This window comes from Triturus cristatus, chromosome 4_1 (assembly GCF_964204655.1).
Source record: "Triturus cristatus chromosome 4_1, aTriCri1.1, whole genome shotgun sequence".
Lineage (NCBI taxonomy): Eukaryota > Metazoa > Chordata > Amphibia > Caudata > Salamandridae > Triturus > Triturus cristatus.
In genome coordinates this window covers 680,362,561-680,385,452 of record NC_140585.1, presented here as the reverse complement: position 1 = coordinate 680,385,452, position 22,892 = coordinate 680,362,561, and positions in this window count along the sequence as shown.

Sequence of the window (22,892 nt, the reverse complement as noted above, 5' to 3'; positions counted from 1 at the left end):
TCTGGGGTTTGAACCTGTGTTCTGTTGCTGGGTGCCGCTCTTAAACCTGGATCTCTGGTCTGTGTCGGAGTTTGAAGTGACTTATCAGCGCACTGGGACTAGACCCCGTCACCCCTGCTTTTCGCCCGTGCTATTGAAATCCTGGCTTTACTTTTACACAAGGAACTGGAGCCATGGAGGATCCATGTAGGGAGTTCACTGCGTATTGTCTCCTTATATGCAGATGATGCATTAATGTATACACATACCTTCGGTAACTCTGAGCCTGCTTTGATGCCCCTACTCACGGTTTTTGGACGAGTATCTGGACTTTGGGACAATGTTTGTAAATCCTTATTAATCTCACTTGGGAGCCTTGTCGGGACACCGGTTGCCTAACTGCCTAAGCTGGGCCTCCGATGGGGGATGGCGGGTTTTTGGTTCTTGGGCATAAAGGTCGCGCACACTGAGGATGCTTTTCAGTACCTAAATGTGATTGTCTCGTAGTGCGATGGAGAACTCCATAGCTTTCTGGAACAGACTACCCTTATCAACAATTGTCAGGGCAGCAGTGGCCAAGATGGTCTTCTTTCATCGCTGCCTCTATGTTGTTCAGAATGTACTGTTTCCACTTCGGCCACAATTCTTTCGTAAACTGGATAGCTACTTTTTAAACTGGTGTGGGCTGGACGGTGCAGCAGGGTCGTGATATCGGTCCTTAAACGTGATTTAGTAGATCAGGGCCTTGCACTCTCAGAAATACGTCATTATTACTATGTGGCCACCCTGCAACATGGGGCTCGGTAAATGGTAGAACCACTTAACTGGGAGAAAAGCTTGTTCACAGATATGTTGGGTGAGGATATCCTGGAGCATTTATTGATGAGAGAGGGTCGATCGGAACATTAGGTTCCCTACCTGATGCAGAAGCTGTGGTTGCTAAGGTTCTGCACAGATCCCCATTTGACAAGTAACTTAACTGTGGAACTTAACACTGTTCTGAGCGATACATAAAGCTATGTCTATGGAGCACTGGAGGATGGGAGGCTGCCAGGTGACCTGTACTATGAGGAGGTTTTTCTCACTTTTCAAGTGGTGCAAGACATTCGGGTGTGCCCAGGCCACTGTTCATTACACTAAAATAAAAAACACTGTGAAAGAGGTATGACCTGGGTTTCCTGCTGCACCTTGGTCCTCTCAGGTTCTTGGCGGCTTGCTCCATTAGGGTGAATCAAGACATTTAATCGCGTTGTTTTGAGGGAGCTCCTCACAGATGCAGACTGGTCTTGCACATGTGAGCTTGTTCAGAGGGTATCCTGCAACTACAGATTTAAATTGCTACATTTCAGCTTCCTACACCGCACCTATGTAACCCCCAAACAGTTGAATAGAATAGATCCTGTGAGAGGACTTAATTGTGTGCACTGTGGAGAAATAGGGCCCTCTTTTTTTACATTTAGCCTGGACCTGTGCTGGAATACAGTTTCTGGAGGGCGGTGGTCCCTGTAATAGTGTGGGCAACTGATATTATGATCCCCCTTGCCCCGCAGGCTTGCCTTCTAGGGGTGGTGACAAGGCCGAATGGGCGAAGGATTGCCTACAAAACTGCCCAGCTTGCACTCTTGTTGGCAAAGAGGAGGATAGCCATGGATGAGTGTCTGATCGCCACAGACAGCCTTATGGCTCAGGGACCTGTGTGAATGGGGTGCGGTGGAGGAAGCACATATGCGCCTCACCAATACTGATGAGAATGCCGAAAATGCAATTATGACTTGGGGGCTCCTACTCCACAAGTTCAACGAAGATGCTGCCTCTGGTTCAGAAAATGAGATGTGAAATCTTCTGGATTCTCTGTTAAATCTGCAACTAGATGGGATGGCCAAGTGTGATCTTCTATATATGTATCTGATAGAGACTACTAGCCGCAGATACCTTAATGTAGAATTATCCCCAGGCGTGAGACTGGACCCGTAAAACTTTCTTTGCCCCAGCATCTCTGCATGCCGGGGGGCGGTACCACGCCACTCCACCCTGACGTCGTCTGTGGGCGTGACATCAGCGAGGTCACATAAGCCCCACCACGGCCTCGCGGTCATCAGTTTCCTTCTTTTCCGCGTGCAACACTGATTCGGATCGTGTCCATGTCCTGTTTTCAGGCCTTCTTTTCACGCTTTTGCAGGGGGGGGGGGACAGTGTGTGAATGCCTTCGGGTTTTATAGCGTGCTTGTCTTGCACGCGTCCGATGTCGGTGACTGACCCTCATCCTATTTGTATGTGGTGTTTGGCAAGCACCATGAATCCACGGACTGCGACGCTTGCCAGTATCTGAAGCCTAAGTCCCGGCGGGAGCGCCGGATGAAGCTCCTCTCAGCCCGGTTGTCCAGATCTGTGTCGTCCCCGCGTCCGTCCCCCGTGGAAGGGTCCAAGAATCGCCTCTTCCAATTCCGGCATCACCTGTCACCGAGGTCCCTAGGGCGTCGCTCGCCCATCGGTAGGTCTCTTTGCTCGTCTCCGAGGCCTGGTCCCTGCTCTGCAGAGGGCGCGGGACATGCGGCCTCATTCGTCGCCACCATACCCACTGTTTCCTGGCGACTAGGGCCCAAATGGCGGCCTATGCTGCGGCTCTGCAGGCTTCCTTGGCCCCTCCTCCTCCTCCTCTTCCTGGGAAGTCCGCGGATCCCTTGCCACGTGCGGGGCCTTCTGCGGCATCGCTGGCGGCTCCGTCCCCGGTGCCGACGGGTTCGGCTTCAGGCTCTGGAGGTGTGGTGTCGTCTGGGTGCGGCCCTACGGGGTTCCCCTCTTCGGCCCACTGTGCCTCTTCCTCGTCGCAAACCCCCGAGGGGGTCCCTGTGGTGTTGCGGGAGGTCCCCGGGACTCGCGGGACGCCACTGAGTCCTCCTCGGTCTTCTGGGCAGATGGTGGCCTTGTCAGAAGCCGAGCTGACGCAGCTCAGGCGCCGATGGCTGTCACCCTGGCGGCGCCACGGGTGCTGGCTAGGGGCCGGGGCGTATCCCAGAGTCCCTCTTGTCTCTCCACGCAGGCGGCTGCTTCGTCGGAGGTCGAGTCTGTGCCTTTCGTGCCATTCTTTCGCCGACCTGGAGCTGGCCCTGCTCCATTCTCCTAGGGTGCAAGTGGTGGACGAGGTTGTCCCGGCATCCCCTCTGGCGCCGGTCGACCTCACACCGGTGCCTGTGGCGGACTCCACGGCACCGTGCCGGCATCTGGTCGTGGACTCGTCTCCGGGGGCCCCCCTCCTCCCCAGAGGTTCGTCAACTTTTTGTCTCTTCTTCCCCGGAGACGGGCCGCTGCGTCGTGGCTTTTCCCCCGCGTCTTCCAGGGAGGTCTCCTCGCCATCCCCACAGCCACAGCCTTCCCCAGAGGCACCTCAGGTCCCCCACTCGTCCGTCAATCTTCTGCCATTCCGGGTCTGGCCATTTCTTCCTCCAGCTGGATTCAAGGATGGCCGTCTTAGTTTACAGCCGTCGCCCACGGAGGAATTGCTCTCCCCCCCACAACGCCCTACGGAGGCGTGTGCGGCCTTTGCCTGGGCCATTTCCACGGCCGCTGGCATTTTGCACATGGGCGACCCTGTCACCCCATTTCCTACGGACCATTTGCTGGAGGTTCTCCATCAGGGCTCTGGTGGACGGGAGCTGCTTCTTCCCTTCGAAGCTTCGCTCCATAATTCTCTTCTGGGGGCCTGGGGGCGTCCTGCCACAGGGGATCCGGTGCCCCAGTCGCTCCTCCACCACCACCATCGTGCTTCGCATGACCCAGTCTGCCTTTCTTTCCACCCTTCTACTCAGGGCCCTCTTCTGCAGACTGCTTTCCCTTCCTTACCTTTGATGGTGTTTCCTCCGTCACAGGAGGCCCGATGGTTAGATTCCTGGGGGCGGAACCTCTTCACTTCTTCTAGTGCTGTTTTGCGAGCGCTCAACACGCTTTGTGTGTTGGCCAGGGCTACTTCCAGCTTGCGGGATTCCGTGGAGTCCCTTCTGTCTTCTGCCTTTCCGGAAGGTGTTCATGCTGATCTGCGACGCCATGTGATGGATGGCCGCACAATGGCAAGTTCAGTCGCTCTCCGTCGCCATGCTTGGCTGAGGGATAGCGTTTTTCCTGAGAATGTGAGGAAGCATCTCGTTGACCTGCCCTTTGATGGGGTGCTTTTGTTAAACACCCATGCGGATGCTGCCATTCAGCGGCTCCTTGCGGGGCTCCATCCTCCTCCCCCTTCGTAACTTGGCTTTGGGTCCTTAAATTGACCCCTTTGTGCTTTTGGCTGTTGGTACACCCCTTTGGATTTTGTGGTTCTTTAGTTGTGGTCCACCCATGTGGCTGATTGTCAAGCCGTCTGTGGTTCTATCTGCAGGTCCTTTTTGTTCTGTCCTCTGCTGCTGGATTTTTTCCCTAAGAGATATTCCCATGTTTTCTTGGGATGTATCATACCCTGCCTTTATGTTCTGGTCCTCTGCTGCGGGGTGTTTTTCCTCTAAGAGGTGTTCCCATGGTTTAGTGGGACGTGTCATACCCTATGTGGGGTACTTGTAGCTATTGCATAGCGCTGTCCTGCGCTGGGAAGGTATTGTCGCCCCTTTTTCGGGTTCCCTGCCTTTCTTGGCATCGTTGTCTGCCGCTGGTGCGGTCTCTTGTTTCTTGTTCGGGCGCAGCTTGCGCTGCACCGGCTTCTGTCGTTCTCGGTGTTCCTTCCATTGCTTGACAGTTTGCCATGCTGTCTGCGGCGTCGTGTTGTGGCGTTTACGCTTTCCTGTCCGGCGTTTCGGCCTGGTCCTCTCTCTGGTGTTCTAGGGGGCTGGGTTTCTCCTGGTTTCCTGTGTTCTGGTTGATGGCTCGGTCCGTCCTCCGTATCTCCCCCTTTTGCTCTTATGACTGGTCCCATTTCTCTTCGTGGGTCGGTGTGTGTCTATTGAACTCTCCTCCTTTGGGGCTTGTTCTGCATTTTCCTAGCCTCTGCCCTCGGCCTGCGCCTGGCTTGTTCTGGGTGCACTGCTCCATGGTGCTGTCCACTGCCGGCTGTGCACGCCTGCTTGTGCTGGTCCACCTCCGTGGCCCTTGTTGTGCTCCCTTGTGCCCCTGCCTCTTGTTCTGCTGGGGCTTTGCGCACCTGTGCCTTTCTTCTTATGGCTGCGTTCCTTGGCTGTGGAGCCGTTCCTGCCTTGCCTGCTTCCTTGCGGCTGATGCCTGTTCGGCTGTCCTCTGTCACTGTGTGTTTTCCTACGGCAGGCTCTGCCTCTGGTTCTACCTCCTCTCCCTGGAGTTGGGGTCGTACTTCCTCCTGGGTGCTCCTATGCGGCTGTCTGTCCCTACGAGGGTTTGTGGCCGTTGTACCTGGAATGGGCTTGGGGTCTCCTGGTCTTCCCTTCGCTTTGCTGGGGCCCTGTTTTTGTTCCTGCTGGGGAGGTTCTCTCGCAGACCCTCCTCCCCTTTGGGTATGGCTTGGGTATCTATTCTACGTTAAGGAATCTGCGGCTAGTAGTCTCTTTCAGATGTACAAGTTACTTACCTTTGGTAATGATGCATCTGGTAGAGACGATTCTAGCCGCAGATTCCTTCACGGCCCGCCCTTCCTCCCTGCTCTGCGAGGACCTTTCCTGTGGTTTTCTGGACTCGCCTCCCTCCGGGTGGCTGGTTTCCTGTGGGTGTCCGCTTCGCTTCTGCTCGGACAGGATACTTGGTTCTGCTTGCTTGTTCCATCCCTTCCCTTATGATACATGGTTGGCTGGTTCATGTGTGCTTCTACATCCCTCCACTCTGCCTTTTCTCCAGTGTAGGGGCCTGCTTTTATTCTTCTACGTTTTACTTGCTTGGGGTTTCTGCGTCCTTTGCAGTCCTCTGAGTTGTTTTTTTTTATTTTTTTGCCTGTACCTCGGCCTTTTCGCTCCTTTCAGGGGATACGGCCCTCCTTGGTGGTGTTGTCTGGGGGTGAATTGCTGTTCCTCCTTTGTTCCGGGCTTGTTGCCCTTCACTGTTGTGGAGTCTCTCTTTTTCTGTCTCTCTCTCTCTTCTGCTGTGCCCTTTTTCACATGCTTCTACCTCCTGGGAGGATGTCGCCTTAGCTTGCAACGGTGTTCCTCAGAGCGGTGCTCTGCTCTTTTGCTGCTATGGCTTTCACCGCTATGGTCTTTTGTGCCTTAGTGCTTGGCACTTTTCCAACTGGTGCTGTTCCTCACCTTTCGGTTCTCTCTTTTCTGTTTCACTGGTTTTTTGCACACTGTTCCCATACTCTCCACAGTTTTGTTTGTCATGGCTCCGCGTTGTGTCGCGGAAAAGTTCTCCGAAGAAAACTGATGTCAGCGCGCCTGGGTGGGGCTTATGTGACCTTGCTGACGTCACGCCCACGGACGACGTCAGGGCGGAGGCGCGTGGTACCGCCCCCCGGCATGCAGAGATGCTGGGGCAATGAAAGGTTTCCAGGTCCAGTCTCATGCCTGGGGATAATTCTACGTTAAGGAATCTGTGGCTAGAATTGTCTCTACCAGATACATCGTTACCGAAGGTAAGTAACTTGTACTTTTCATCCGGTCACTGTCTTGGATTCAATCTCATACTGTTCTTAAAGAATGTCTTCTGTCACCTGTGACTTGTAACAATGTTTTCCTCTGTGTGTGGAAGTGGTATCTCTATTGATACTGATATGTAGTTTAAATTCAGCACTGCCTGTTTAGGCTCTGTTCTTCTGAGAAACTCAATAAAACAAAGTAAAAAAAGAAAAGATAGTGGCATCGAACTTGCCCATCTTTCTCTTGCTGACTTCATTACTAACCTATGGTAGAAATTGTTCCATTGACCGCACATACTCTACCTCCCTTTCTGGCCTCTAATTTGCAGTCCTTCCTTTTTTTCCACACTTGCAAGCTAATAGTGTTGGTTGCTTATGATAACTCTTGTCTTTCCATGGTGGAGCTTCCTAAAAAATGAAGTCTAACCACTAAGCATATGGGTCAGAACTAAGTAGTTCAAACCAATAATATAAGAAGGCGGCCACCTGGCAATTATTTATTGAAACATACCTAGTCTTCTATTCTAATCCATCAACCGCATAAGAAATAGTTTACAGAAGGTCACAAAGATCAGCTCAAATTGCTGCCAGTTGAGAAGTCTACAACACAAGCTTTTACAAAGTATCGCCAGTGGTACTTGTTGGGATCAAAAAGAAAGCTGTCCACATGTATGGGTATCCAGATGCCTGACTGATTAAGGCAAGTTTTCTATGGAGATGCCATAAAGCCTAATGAGGACCACAGACTGCTTACAATTGTTGGGATTTGCAGTCTGCCAAAGTGATTCTGGTCAGATCCAAGTAAACAACCATTTAAGATGCAGTAGCAGGTTTCATACTCATCTCAGTATAGAAGTTCAGAAGAGATTTTCTCAGTACCGTGTGTGTGTGTGTTTTGTCCCCGTCTGTGTATCAGGGGCGCAGTGAAACCGCTATGCATGATGAATCCTGCATTTGATGTCTACCCACTGCCGAATTTTATGTGATGACTTCATTAGTGATTAGACATTCAAAAGTCATGAGCTCAGGGAAACTGGGAAGATCAATGTGTTACTCCGAGGGTAGTGAAATCGTAGCATTGATACTATGTAGGCCATCTATCTAGAGGGAGAAAATGTGCCTGCTTCTCGACGTTTTGACTTATTGTAGGACTCCAATCCTTTTTTTGGTAGCCTTTCTTATCCTTATTGTAATGTTTCATATTGTGTTGCTCATAGCTAGTACAGTCCCCCACCACTCGATCTGGGGTCTTCCAGATAATGAAGAGAAGATGCTTCATATAACACATGGCCACAACGCACCCTAGTGAAGAGACTTGTGATACCTGTTGCTAACTTTACATCATCTGTGTGATTTTGGCCAACACCACAAAGCATCGCATATATTCATTCGGTAAAAATCAACTTGTACAGTTGTGCATGTTGTCCAAAATAACACCTAGCGTCTGAGAGATCCCAAAGTTCAATGTCAGCCAGCTGAACTTTAGTGATTTCCTAATGCAAGAGCTAGGGAAAGAAAGCTTGGCATGCAAGCTAGTACAGAAACCTGAAATCTTATGGTCTTCTGGGTGTTGTGTGAAGTCAGCTGGGTCTACTTCAATATCAATCACAACATCAGCAAGCAGTGGAGGGTCGGGCTTACCACCCACAGTTTCCACTGCCTTCTGTGGTCTGCATTCTAGAGTGAGAACACAAGCTACTATTTCTTTTTTTTTTTAATCTGATTTCAAGAGAAGGAGTGTATAGCGGATGTGGAGGGCGGAAAGGTAGGGAGGACACTAGGAACGATACCAGGAGACTACTTTTATTGGTGAATAGTCATATTTTGTATGATTTTCTCTTAGCTCCTATCCCCTACTCATTGTGTCAGTGGACCATCTTGGCAGGTTGCTTATGGCGGTAACACACAATATAACATTGTACATGGTAGGCATCAACAAAATCGTGCTTCACTTCTTGTGTTTGCAAGTGATATCACAGATAAATGACCCTCATTCATTTTTGTAATGCTCTTTGAACCCTCTTAGTGGAAAATAACACCACCTTGATGCATTCCTCCTATAGTTTTTCGAGTCTATGATTGCCACCAGTGCTTGAAATGGAAATGTAGGAGTGTGGGTACTCGCTATTTCAAGATATCTGTTTGCTTCTAGAAGTTCCAGTTCTCTCCCATTAAGAAATATTGTGCACTTACTGAGAAATGCAGGTACTCTGGAAGTGACAGTACCTGCCCATCAGTACAAATAGCACACCACACCACCCCTCCCTCCCCACCCCCCCTCCCCCGCCCCCTTCTGCATTTGTTGTTTTATTTTCCCAATCTTCGTCATGGAACAGAGGCAAAAGACTGATTGATCATTCAACAACATAATTTTAAAAGCTTTCCTGTGTCACAATGTGACGTGATGTTATAGAACTATAAGATGGTTTCCTATACCTACAGACATCAGTTTGAAGAGATCAGCAAGGAAGTGGCAATCTCGAGCTTGGGAAATCTAGCACTGCCACCAAGAATGACAGGGAGACAGGTGAGTGAACAGATAAGGTTTTTTTAAATTTCTATAGACGTTAGGGATTCCTGAAAATAATGATAGCATATGTGAGCATGTACATAAATTATAAAAAGAAAAGATCTTGTGAAAAGTGCACAAACCTGCATTTACAACGTTAAACGTTTTAGCTCATGTCTTGTGATAACAAGCATTGGCAAACCAGTAGGTCTCGCCTATGCAAGAGCTATTGGATTTGCCAATGTGTTTTAGCCATGTTTTACACCAGCGTGGCTGCTGTTCAGCATGGCTAAATGTCAGTGGAATAGAGGAGAGTGGTGTGGAGTGTTGTAGAGTGCAATGGCGAAGAGTGGAGTGGCATAGAGCTTTGTGTATCGGAATGGCATAGAGTGGAGTCGCATGGCATACAGTGGACTGGTGTAAATGTTAGTGGAATAGAGGAGAGTGGTGTGGAGTGTTGTAGAGTGCATTGGCGTAGAGTGCAGTGGCATAGAATTCAGCGGTGTACAATGCAGCATTGTAGCATGTAGTAGAGTAGATTAGAGCGATGCATACTAAAGTTCAGTAGCGTAGAGTACAGTGGTGCAAAGTAGAGTCGGGTAGATTGCAGTGATGCAGAGTAGAGTGGCATATAGTGCCGTGACGTAGAGTGGCGCAGAGTAGAGTATTGTGCCGGAGAGTGGTAGCATACAGTGTAGTAGTGTAGAGTGGAGTGCTGCAGAGTGAAGCGGCGTATGGTGGAGGGATGCTGAGTAGAGTGGCATAGAGTGCAGTGGTATGGAGTGCATGGGCAAATAATGCAGTAGTATAGAGTAGAGTGGTATACAATCCAGTGGAGTGCAGTGTTGTAGAGTGTCACAGTGCTGTGTTGTAGATTGTGTTTGCGTGGAGTGCCGTGGTGCACAGTAGAGTGGTGTACAATAGAGTGAAATGGCATAGAATGGGTTACAGTGGAGCGGCATAGAGTAAAGTGGACTGGTGTACAGTGCATTGGTGTAGAGTGTTACAGACTATAGTGATGTAGAGTGCAGCAGCATACAATTCAGTGGCTTACCATGTAGTGTAGAATGCAGTGATGTAGATTAGAGTGATGCATAGTAGAGTACAGTGGTGCAGAGTACAGTGGTGTAAAGTGCAGAGTAGAGTGGCATTGAGTGTAGTGGTGCAGAGTAGAGTATAGTGACATAGAGTGGAGTGATAGAGCGCAATGGAGTACTGTAGCGTGCAGGGGCGCAGAGTAGTGTGGTATAGAGTGCAGTGGTGTAGAGTGAAATAGAGTAAAGAGACAGATCAGTGGTGTAGATTACAGTGGTGCAGATTTGAGTGCAGTGGCATAGTGTACAGTGGCATTATTTGGCGCAGAGTAGAGTAAACTGCAGTAGAGTGGAGTGGTGCAGAGTGGAGTGATGCAGGGAAGAATAGAATGGTGTAAAGTGGTGAAGAGTGCAGTTGTACAGAGTAGATTAGAGTTGCGTACAGTGGATTGGCATAGAGTAGAGTGAAGTGGCGTACAATGCAGTGATGTAGAATAGAGTTGTGTAGAGTGAAGTAGAGTCAGAGGCATGGTGTAGAGTGGAGCAGAGTAGAGTGGAATATGCATGGTGTGGTATCAAACTTCCATTACATATAGCCGTCCTGCTTCATACTCCCATATAATATAAATACAGCACTCCCACACGGAGGCACACACACGGCAAAGCAAGAAAACACCTCGAAAGGGGTTTCACTCTCATGAAATGAAGCACATCAAAAGACAGTTTTCAGAAGAAAGCATGGGGTTTATATGTGCAACACACTAACAGAAAGGTTTTCCCAGATGTCAAATGAAACAACATGTACATTTATATAGATACATGTGCAAGCAATAATAGCACACTTACAAGTAAGCAAATGCAACTGTTAAATGCATGGGATAAAATACAAGTAGATAATAATGATAATACTGGTTGTCCTCTGCAAGAAATAGGCACTGTTAAATGCAAGTAATCAGACACAAGGAATAAAAGGAAAGCATGAAAGGTTATAAAGATATATACCCAGAATACATCCGATGATTATGATCTCTGGAGACTTGAATGTGCACACAGACACACTCACACATCACAATGCCAATAATCCGAGGATTCCCAGCGGCAGTCAAGAGACTCATCAAGCCGGGAACTGCCACAGTGAATAAGACTCATCCATCCCTTTCAGGGCAAAACAAAATCCCGCTTTCCAAGTCAAGAAACCCCAGTTTTATAATCTCCATGCACTAAATGTTTCCGAGAAGACCGCCTCTGCGCTAAGGAAACTCACTGGAGTTGGCCAATCTCCCACAAGCATTCCAAAGACAAAGGAGTTCTCATGTATTCTTCTGCGCTCCGACATGTTCCGGCCCCTTATCTTAGTGAAGCTTGAGAAAGTAGAAAACTTCTGCAAAAGTACAGAAAGCAATCTTGAACGTGAATAACCTAAATAACGTGTGTAACCTGGGGACCTGCTTTTGTGTGCACAACTCGGGAGTCGGAATTCAAGATGGCATGAGAGCATGTCAAAACCAATAGTAAAACTTCATAAAACTTCCCAATGTAGAAAATAATGCACATTTGTGCACCACTGCCTAAAGCATCACACACTTAATTTTCCATTGTACGACATAATGCATTTTGGGGCACCACTGCCTATAATTCTAATCTCCAAAACAGAGAAGTACATTCCACACATTTCGGTGTCTCATGCTTTCAAACGCACATCCCACACGTTCTGTTCCTGGCAAGCCTAAGGCTGTCATACTCTATGAAACACTCCCACTCTGAAGCTACAAGGAGAGGAGTTGGCATAACGGCTAGGGCGGTCGACCTCGAGGCTGGGGAACTGGGTTCAAGTCTTGGCAATGACGCTGAACATCCTGTGATTCTGGGCAAATCACTTAATCTCCCTGTGCCTAACAAAAATGAATGTGTCCTCATGTAACGCAACTGGTGCTATGTAAAGCGCTCTGATACCCGATACTTGCGGGTCAAGTTTGCGCAAAAAAAAAAAGAAATGAAGTCTCAAATCCATGCGAGTGCAGAAAACACGAGGTCATACATTCAGGCTAGAGTACAATAAAACACCTAAAGTCAATTAAAACAGTGGTAGTCAAAGGTCACCACGTGGTCCCGAAATATGGGAGTGCCTTTGGCACTTCAATAACGCAACTTTTCGAAATCACCATTACATTTGCACAGGCATACAGTTTCACTGATAGAAGTATCCAGCACACAAACGAAAATGGGGAAAATGTCATCTAGTGTATTGATTTTTTTTAAATCATTTTAAAATATTTGTTTCCACCACACTATAGAATTAACAAAATATGTACTAGAAAAGAAATAGCATTGTGCAGCCTTCCTCAAGAACTCCCCATAGCCAACACGGTTGTCATATAAATCTTCTCACTTTGAAGTCAGAGAAAGATAAGTAAACACAAAGCTCCCATGGGAGGGAGCCTGACATTGGACCTCTGTCTTTGAATGCACAGCAAATGTGACATGATAAAAACAAGATTTAAAGGCCTGTTTTTCCAGGAGGGAGGCCTTTGTTTGGGTTGGGCCTGCGCCAGGGAGGTGGTGGTTGTTGGCTCCTGGGTGGGATGTCCATTAGGCCCCCCCCATTATACATTAAACAGCTCTAGGGAGGTGGTGGTCCCCAGAGCACAAGGGAGGAGGTCGGCGAGGCCCCCTCAAATTGTTTTGTTCTAGCCCCGGGGAAGTGGCAGTGCCCAAGGCTGCGGGGGAGACTGTAGGGTCCCCACATTAATTTAAACAATACCCCCAGGGAGGCCAATAGTAAAAACTTCATAAAACTTCCTAATGTAGAACATGATGCACATTTGTGCACCACTGCCTAAAGCATCACACACTTAATTTCCCAATGTACAACATAATGCACATTTATGCATCACTGCCTATAGTATCACATGCTTAATTTCCCATGGTACAACATAATGCACATTGGGACGCCACGGCCTATAACTCTAATCTCCCAGACAGAGAAGTACATTCCACACATCTCTCTCTCTCTCATGCTTTCAAACGCACATCCCACATGTTCTGTTCCTAGCAAGGCTAAGGCTGTCATACTCTATGAAACACTCCCACTCTGAAGCTACAAGGAGAGGAGTTTGCCTAATGGCTAGGGCGGTCGACCTCAAATCTGGGGAACTGGGTTTGAATCTCGGCAATGACAGTGCACATCCTGTGATTCTGGGCAAATCACTTAATCTCCCTGTGTCTAACAAAAATGAATGTGTCCTCATGTAACGCAACTGGTGCTATGTAAAGCACTTTGATACCCGATACCTGTGGGTCAACTTCGCGCTATATAAAACTCCGTAAAAAAAAAAAGCCATGCCCCATTTCTCCACCACTCTGCAAACGCAGCTGGTGGTGCACTACTGCTGAGGGACCTCCTTTAAGTCCTACACAGCAGGATTTCTGAGAGCTGGTTGGAGGCCCAGCTCCCCTTTCTCCACCAATCTGTAAACACGACTACTAGTTAAAAAACCTTAAAAATTCACTGAAAAAAACAAAGGTTACAGGGATGTTATAGATAGGAATTAGCATTTAAAATACCTTAGAAATTCAATTAAAAAACAAAGGTTACAGGGACGTTATAGTTAGGGTCAGATTTCACTCATACAAAACCATAGAAATTCATCAGTTATATTTACCTGAGCTAACTCTAACTTATACCCCCACAGTGCGCTGCTTATGACCTCACATATTACATCACTCATGACAAAATCAGTGATCTCACTGATGACATCACTAATGACATCAGGCTCAGAATCTCTGACGCAGCCACTCACCCTCCCATGTAACCATTCATACACCCACTCCAACTTTCACACTACCATTCTCGAAACCATTGACACACCCAAACCAGTACTTACATACCCACTCACTGATACATAGGACAACACACACATCCACTCAGTCACCCATGCAGCCACACATACACCAACTCACAACCACTGATATATTCACTCATATATGCATACACCACTCACGCAGTCAGTCACTCATAGAGCTACACACACATCTACTCACTCAACTATAGAGTCAATCACAGTCATGTACTTACCTATACACTTATACACACACCTACTCATTTATTCATACAGACACTAACACATACTCACTGACCTGTACAGTCACTGACACAAGCACACACTCACCCATACGGCCACTCTTGCAATCACTCAGTCACACATACAGTCACTCATATACTCCAACACTCACCAATACTGTCTTTCACATATGCAGTTACTCACCCATATACCCATACAGCCTCTGACTAACCCACACACTCATCCATATAGGCAGTTACACTCACACCCTCACCCACCCACACAGATATTGAGACACCGATGCATAGACTCAGACAACCAATCACTCACCCATACAGAAACTCACGTATTAACTAACACATCTAGACAACCACTTATACACCAATTGACAGACAGATACAGACGTTCACACAAGTCACTCACCCATACATTCAATGAGACACCTAATCACTCACCTATACAGTCAGTCACACACCCACTGAATCATCCATGCTCTCATACACCTACTGATTGATCAATACACCTTGGTATATATATTTAAAACTCTTTTTAAAACACTCACAGTCACTGGAAGATGTCATCAGTGATGTAATTTGAGATGTTATCAGTGATGTTATTGGTGATGTCACTGACCATGTCATGAGTGATGTAATATGTGAGGTCATTTGCAGTGCATTACGGGGGCACGAGTTATAGTCAGCTAACTATAACTGCTGAATTTCGATGGTTTTGTACGAGTGAAATGTCAGCCTAACTATAACGTCCATGTAACCTTTGGTGTTTTCAGTGAATATATATAAAAAATATACACACTACCCAGTGGCAGTCACCACTAGGCACTTATAGATAGGTCTTCGTTTCCATAGGAAAATGAGTCTTTGGTTTGCTCATAACGTTGGCAGTATCCTCCTGGAAAGTTTTGAGGTGATCCATCAAGCTGGATGTTAGTATTTTGAGGGGGGTGGGGATCGTGAATCAGTTGCGAAAAGTCCTATCACTTATTTCTGGAGCCACAGGAGGATTGCAAATTCGGCGTGTTTTTGGACAGTACTTAAAAAATATATATAGACACTTTAAAGATATTGATGAACGTAATTGGTTTACTAATAAAGTAATACAAGTAAATTATTAAAAATGTTGTAAAGCTCATATAAATAAAATTTTTACCACTCGCAATGACGTTGCAATGCCATTGCGATACCATTGCGAATCCCATGTGACACAGTAACAAATGGATTTGACTAGTTGAAACACCTTTTCATCATTAATACAGGAGGGTCCCTCCTATTTTCTGCGTACCATAAGATAAATGTAGCTGTGATTTTTCACACTGCTCCATCTCTAGTGATAGTATTGACTTTGGTGTTTTATTTTTTTTAAATGGCATCTGCTCCTGACAATCTGCCACAAGACCATGAAAGCTCATCAGAGGAATCCGGACCTTAGAAAGAGAGTGTTGCCTGACAATTATTTTGCATCACATCAGGACAGCGGCGGCTACAGATTAAACCATATGGTAGGGCACAATTGTGCCAAACTCACCACTTTGCTGCACTTCTCGCCGGTGTTCCATGAGCAGGAATAGAAGGACTTCCTACCTGCTCAGTGGAAGGCGAATCCAACCAATCCTGGAGCTGCTCTCATCAGCGTGAGAGCAGCTCAAAGATTGGTGGGAGCAGACTAGACCAGCGCTCATTTTGAGGCTTGGGGCCTGTGCCAGAAATCCCCAAGCTTTTTCTCAGCCAGGGGATTGCTGGGACAGTGCGCATGTTTGGCTGGCCATAAGTAGCCAGCTGACCAACCCGACATGAGCACTAAAAGGGGCAGCAGTAATCCAGTAACAGCTGGATTCAGCCCTGTCCCCTGCATCACGCTCATGCTGCATAGAGCGCAAGCTGGAGGCAAAATAAAATGAGATTATTATGCCATTTTATTTTTGTGTGTTTGCTTGCTGAGCCTGCAGCAGGCGAGGTGACGCTCCTCCACTCTTGTGGTGAGGCCGCCACTACATCAGGGGGAAAAAAGTAGTTGCCAAAAAAGTGAGGTGCAATCTTTGCCAAAATAGACTTTCAGCGGGAAAGAGGGACTAATAAGTAATACTCTTGTGGTACTTCAAACCTGTTGAAGGACCTGAAGACTATCCACAACAAGCACCTTATAAGTGCTTTGAAAGAGCATGAGGGGAGCCTGCATGCAACACCTGCAGCAGACTGTGCATGTCCAGGCACCTCTTCAGCTCCTCAAGTGTTGTCCTCTGTACCAGCAACAGTTCTGGAGTTTGCAATGCTGGGACACTTTGGTTAAAATGTAAGAAAATGTTGAGCATGGGTGAGCAGTCACTCCCTGCTCTGGTTGAAATTTGCAGTTCGTTTTTATTTTTATAACATTTGTTGCACAGCTCTGCGCATTTTGTTCTTGTTCTCTAGGAGTATGTTTTACAGTTTCTTTGAAAACATCCACAAAAAAAAACATTGTTTAACAATACAAAAAAATGTTTTTTAAAAAAAAAAAAACAGTTCTTGTTAGATCACCTATTCTGGTTTAAGAAACAAATTATCTAAGTATGTTTTTAACAGTGTGAATATGTCTTATGTCTGTCGTTGTGTCAGTGAGTGTATGGATGAGTGGGTGTGTGTGTGTGAGTGGCTGTATCAGTGGATGCGTGTCTTCCTGTATGGGTGAGTGAGTGCCTGTGGGAGTGCGTGTAGGAGTGAATCATTAGCATTCCACATTCTGGGAATCACAGAATATAGTTGTATAAATATATTTGGAGGTCTCTGTTCTCCTGCGATTTTAAGTGTTTTTCAGTGATTTCCAAGTCAGTGTATGTCTCACTGCAGATAAAAAAAACTGTTTACTCTTCCTTTAGAAATCACAAGTCTTTGAAATCCAAAATGACAACTTGTGTAAAATTTTCCTTTAGCCTTGTATCTATGATGACCGTACTTGCCACAACTATGTGCTTGAAAGCACAGAACTTGCTGTTCCAGGCCAATTTCACCACTGTCTTTCGGGATGGTACATGTCACATACTGCTCTATGTAATAGAGTATAGTGTCATCACTATCTGATCCAATTTCAGTGCACCTTTTATCCATAACAGCATGTGAATATGAGGAGCACCTCTAGCTTGGTACTCTTTATGCCAGAAGAAATCAGTTACTTCGCCAAGTGGAGGATTTGCTTTGTTGTAGAAGAAAGACAGCATAGCTTGAAACCTATGGTTAAAATGTCTACAATCAGCAGGATCCAAAGAGAAAATTTATCCTGCTGGTTTCACATTGATGTCCTTAATGTTTGAGTTTGCTTCTCTCAAAAACTTAAGTAAGTCATCCCACGCATACTGTGCACAACTGAGTGTCACAAACTAAGTAGGTGCACCTAAGTTTTGCAACATAAATTTACTTTCTCCATGACAATACGAACACAACCTTTTGGGGGATGAAGTACCCTCGGATGCTGAGGGACCTTGTGGGGCCAACAACCCCTCCTGTTAGTCCCACACAGTGGGATTTCTGAAAGTTTGTCTGAGGCCCCAACCCCTTTCTTCACCACTCTGCAAATGCGCCGCCTGGCGCACTACTAGTTTGGGGATGAAGTCCTTTTGATGCGAAGGGTCCTTGGGGCCAAAAACCCATCCTGTTACCTCCAGTGAGTCCCACAAAGGGGGTGAGCTGGTCAGAGGCCCGGTCCCCTTTCTCCACCACTCGGCAAACGCGACGACTAGTTAAAAAAATCATAGAAATTCACTCAAAAAACAAGAGGTTACAGGAATGTTATAGTTAGGAAATAATATTTTAAAAACATTAGAAATTCACTTAAAAAACAAAGGTTAAAGGGACGTTATAAATAGGTTCAGATTTCACTAATACAAAACCATAGAAATTCAGCAGTTATAGTTACCTGAGCTATCCATAGCTTATTCCCTCGCAATGCACTGCGTATGACCTCACATATCACTTATGGCATAGTCAGTGACATCACTGATTACATCGCTGATAACCTCAAGAGAACCATTCACACCCCAATACAACCTCTCATATGCCCACTCAGACACCCACACAACCAGTCATATACCCATACAAGTACTCATACATCCACTTACTCATCCATAGAGCCACTCACACTCCCACTGTTAGACTTGTCATTTTTTGGGCGTGTTTCCCCTGACTTTTTGCGTTCTGACCTCCTGGTTTTGACTCTGTTTTTGCTGGTTTAGTGTCTCTGTTCAGTGTTAAAGTGCGGATTGGTGTTTCCATGATTGGCATATTTGATTTACTGGTGAGGCCCTAGTAAAGTGCACTGAGAGTGCCAGGGCTGGTAAATCAAATGCAACTAGTGGGCTTGCAGCACGGTTTGTACCACCCACAGAAGTAGCCCTGAAAAGGTCACTCAGACCTGCCACCGCAGAGTCTGCGCGCAGTTTGTAACTGCCATGTCGAACTGGCAAGTGCACCCACTTGCCAGGCCCCAACCTTCTCTTTTTCTACATGTCATTGATGGAGCAGGATTTTTGCGAGATGAAACCTGCTTGAATTGAACACTTATTAACTGTGTACTGTGAAAAACATATGCGTAAAAAGGGCTTAATATGGAGTAAAATGCTGCTGCGCAAGCACGAACTAAAGCACTGGACTAGGCCGCAAATTCTTTTGACTAATGTAAAGTTAAAGGACTAATGCAGCTATAATTCATTTATTAACATTTGCTAGGAGAACAATATTAACTCAGGTTGCGCATGGGGAGATGCAACACAGTGGGTGCGTTGTGGTATAGCATTATAAGTGATTAATTATGTCATGTGTTTGTTTTCCATCGAAGTATGGTTTTCTGCTCTGCAGGAAACGTTTGGGTTAATGAAAGAAATAAATGCGTTTTCATTCTGAGCTAGAAGGGGAAGGTGGAAGACAATTGTCCTTCATGGGTCCTATGTGCCTGCCAAGAGTTTGCAAGGAGAAACAAAATAAAACTTCGAGAGAAAGAACACCTCCTTCGCAAAAGCGGCACAAATGGACAAATGTGATATGGAGTTTGTTACCTGACCACGATGGAGGAAATGTGTACTATGATAGCGACTCAAATTTTTATTTTTTTGGCTGGAAGTTGATAAGATGAATAAATGTACAATGAGGTCTCTGAACTAAGAGAGATGGAGAGTGGTGTGACAGTACACCCCCTTCTATAACCAATCTAATGAGGAGAAATTGTTAGTTCTGATACATTGTGGGTTTCACATTGATGTCCTTAATGTTTGAGTTTGCTTCTCTCAAAAACTTAAGTAAGTCATCCCACGCATACTGTGCACAACTGAGTGTCACAAACTAAGTAGGTGCACCTAAGTTTTGCAACATAAATTTACTTTCTCCATGACAATACGAACACAACCTTTTGGGGGATGAAGTACCCTCGGATGCTGAGGGTCCTTGTGGGGCCAACAACCCCTCCTGTTAGTCCCACACAGTGGGATATCTGAAAGTTTGTCTGAGGCCCCAACCCCTTTCTTCACCAATCTGCAAATGCGCCGCCTGGCGCACTACTAGTTTGGGGATGAAGTCCTTTTGATGCGAAGGGTCCTTGGGGCCAAAAACCCATCCTGTTACCTCCAGTGAGTCCCTCAACGGGGGTGAGCTGGTCAGAGGCCCTGTCCCCTTTCTCCACCACTCGGCAAACGCGACGACTAGTTAAAAAAACCATAGAAATTCACTCAAAAAACAAGAGGTTACAGGAATGTTATAGTTAGGAAATAATATTTTAAAAACCTTAGAAATTCACTTAAAAAACAAAGGTTAAAGGTACGTTATAAATAGGTTCAGATTTCACTAATACAAAACCATAGAAATTCAGCAGTTATAGTTACCTGAGCTATCCATAGCTTATTCCCTCGCAATGCACTGCGTATGACCTCACATATCACTTATGGCATAGTCAGTGACATCACTGATTACATCGCTGATAACCTCAAGAGAACCATTCACACCCCAATACAACCTCCCATATGCCCACTCAGACACCCACACAACCAGTCATATACCCATACAAGTACTCATACATCCACTTACTCATCCATAGAGCCACTCACACTCCCACTGTTAGACTTGTCATTTTTTGGGCGTGTTTCCCCTGACTTTTTGCGTTCGGACCTCCTGGTTTTGACTCTGTTTTTGCTGGTTTAGTGTCTCTGTTCAGTGTTAAAGTGCGGATTGGTGTTTCCATCATTGGCATATTTGATTTACTGGTGAGGCCCTAGTAAAGTGCACTGAGAGTGCCAGGGCTGGTAAATCAAATGCAACTAGTGGGCTTGCAGCACGGTTTGTACCACCCACAGAAGTAGCCCTGAAAAGGTCACTCAGACCTGCCACCGCAGAGTCTGCGCGCAGTTTGTAACTGCCATGTCGAACTGGCAAGTGCACCCACTTGCCAGGCCCCAACCTTCTCTTTTTCTACATGTCATTGATGGAGCAGAATTTTTGCGAGATGAAACCTGCTTGAATTGAACACTTATTAACTGTGTACTGTGAAAAACATATGCGTAAAAAGGGCTTGATATGGAGTAAAATGCTGCTGCGCAAGCACGAACTAAAGCACTGGACTAGGCCGCAAATTCTTTTGACTAATGTAAAGTTAAAGGACTAATGCAGCTATAATTCATTTATTAACATTTGCTAGGAGAACAATATTAACTCAGGTTGCGCATGGGGAGATGCAACACAGTGGGTGCGTTGTGGTATAGCATTATAAGTGATTAATTATGTCATGTGTTTGTTTTCCGTCGAAGTATGGTTTTCTGCTCTGCAGGAAACGTTTGGGTTAATGAAAGAAATAAATGCGTTTTCATTCTGAGCTAGAAGGGGAAGGTGGAAGACAATTGTCCTTCATGGGTCCTATGTGCCTGCCAAGAGTTTGCAAGGAGAAACAAAATAAAACTTCGAGAGAAAGAACACCTCCTTCGCAAAAGCGGCACAAATGGACAAATGTGATATGGAGTTTGTTACCTGACCACGATGGAGGAAATGTGTACTATGATAGCGACTCAAATTTTTATTTTTTTGGCTGGAAGTTGATAAGATGAATAAATGTACAATGAGGTCTCTGAACTAAGAGACATGGAGAGTGGTGTGACAGTACACCCCCTTCTATAACCAATCTAATGAGGAGAAATTGTTAGTTCTGATACATTGTGGGTTGTTCTTTTCGAGTTTAGGGTATAATTGAGGTTCCCGGATGGAGGGGGAGGAGCGGGTTGATGAGTTTCTTGGGTGAGGAAAGGCCTGTGTTGCTGTCTCCTATTCATGAGCTGGCTGTTCCTGTCTGCTGATTGCTGACTTAGTCTTTGCCTCTACAAATCTTCAAGAGGGGCCTTACTGCTCTCGTGGCCAGAGAGTTGTTTTCCTATTCGGTTAGTATAGACAGAACCTGAATTGCATAATCATTTGCAAAACAAATTTTTGTCTTTGAACCTTATGTCTCTTCGCCTTTCCACTCCTTTATGCACAGTTATTGAGATACAATCTATTGTAAATTCCATAATTTTGTTTCTCGTGATGGTCTATGATTCGTACTGTATTTGGTATTGAAGAGCATTTTCACATTATTAGATAAAGTATGTTAACTATACAAATGAGTTTGTCATTTTTAGAGATGTTTATTCTAGGTATTAGTTTGCCAAACCCTGTCAACATAAATAAGAATTGCATCGCCACAAATTTATGCAGGGATAATGACGATAAAAATTAGGATTTTTGGTAAGTTCGGTATTACACTCACCCAGCGTGAAGGGACTTGTCGGGTAATGAAATTGAGCCTTGTCTGTGGAAATGTATCAGTCCTTGATTGCTGGATCAGTTTATGTCAGTCACCCCTAAGGTAGGCCCAAGGTACCCACGCGGGCAGGGTGCTGTGTGTGTTAAAGGAAGGGCATGTACTGATGTGTGTGACATGTCCTGGTGGTGAATTACAGTGTATTTCATTTTTCACCATTACAAGGCTGCCTGTTCCCATAGGACATAATGGGGAGTTTGTTTATAACATCTCATAAACATAACTGGCCCTGGGAACAAGGTCAAGAAATAAAGTTCAATACACTTGAACTCAAAATCTAAAGATGCATGCATCTTTTAGTAAAGATGATATTAACATTCTGTGTTTGAAAATACCACTTTTAGAAAGTCGGAATTTTCTTGCTTAGCCATCCTGTGTGCCGCTGCTGGGGTTTTGGATTGACTGTCTGGCTTTGGGATGCCAGGGGCTGGAGAGGGGCAGTGGCTCCAGAGAACCTGATGGGTCAGGGATGGTCTGAATAGACCTGGGCTGCATTTAGAGTAGTGGGAGGAGATTTCCTTGCACCTGAATGGACCTGGTCTGCCTTGCACAATGCCATCTCCAACCCCTGCCAGGAAGCTGGAACAGGTTTGGGCTGGGTACAGACACTCTCTGCCTTCAGAGAACAAAGGATTTGGTTGTTTAAATATTGGGGCCAAGACCCCAGAACTCTTTTGGACTAAGAAGAAGAGCCAGAGAAGCTATGAGGAGGGAATACCACTTTGCTGTGTGCTTTGCTGTGTTGGCCTGCAGGGGCTGCTTCTGTCTTAGGCAGTGAAAGGACTGGACTTGACCTTTCTGCAATCTATTTTTGTTAGTTTCTCCAAGGGCTTGAGGTAGAGCTTGCCCCCTGTTCAAGAAGTTTCAAGAACAGCCAAGACCTTAAAGTTCAAAATAGGGAAGAGATGTAGTGTAGCAGACAGGGCGGTTGACTCCGGAACACGGGGGCTCACAGTTCGTCCCAGGCGCCAGGT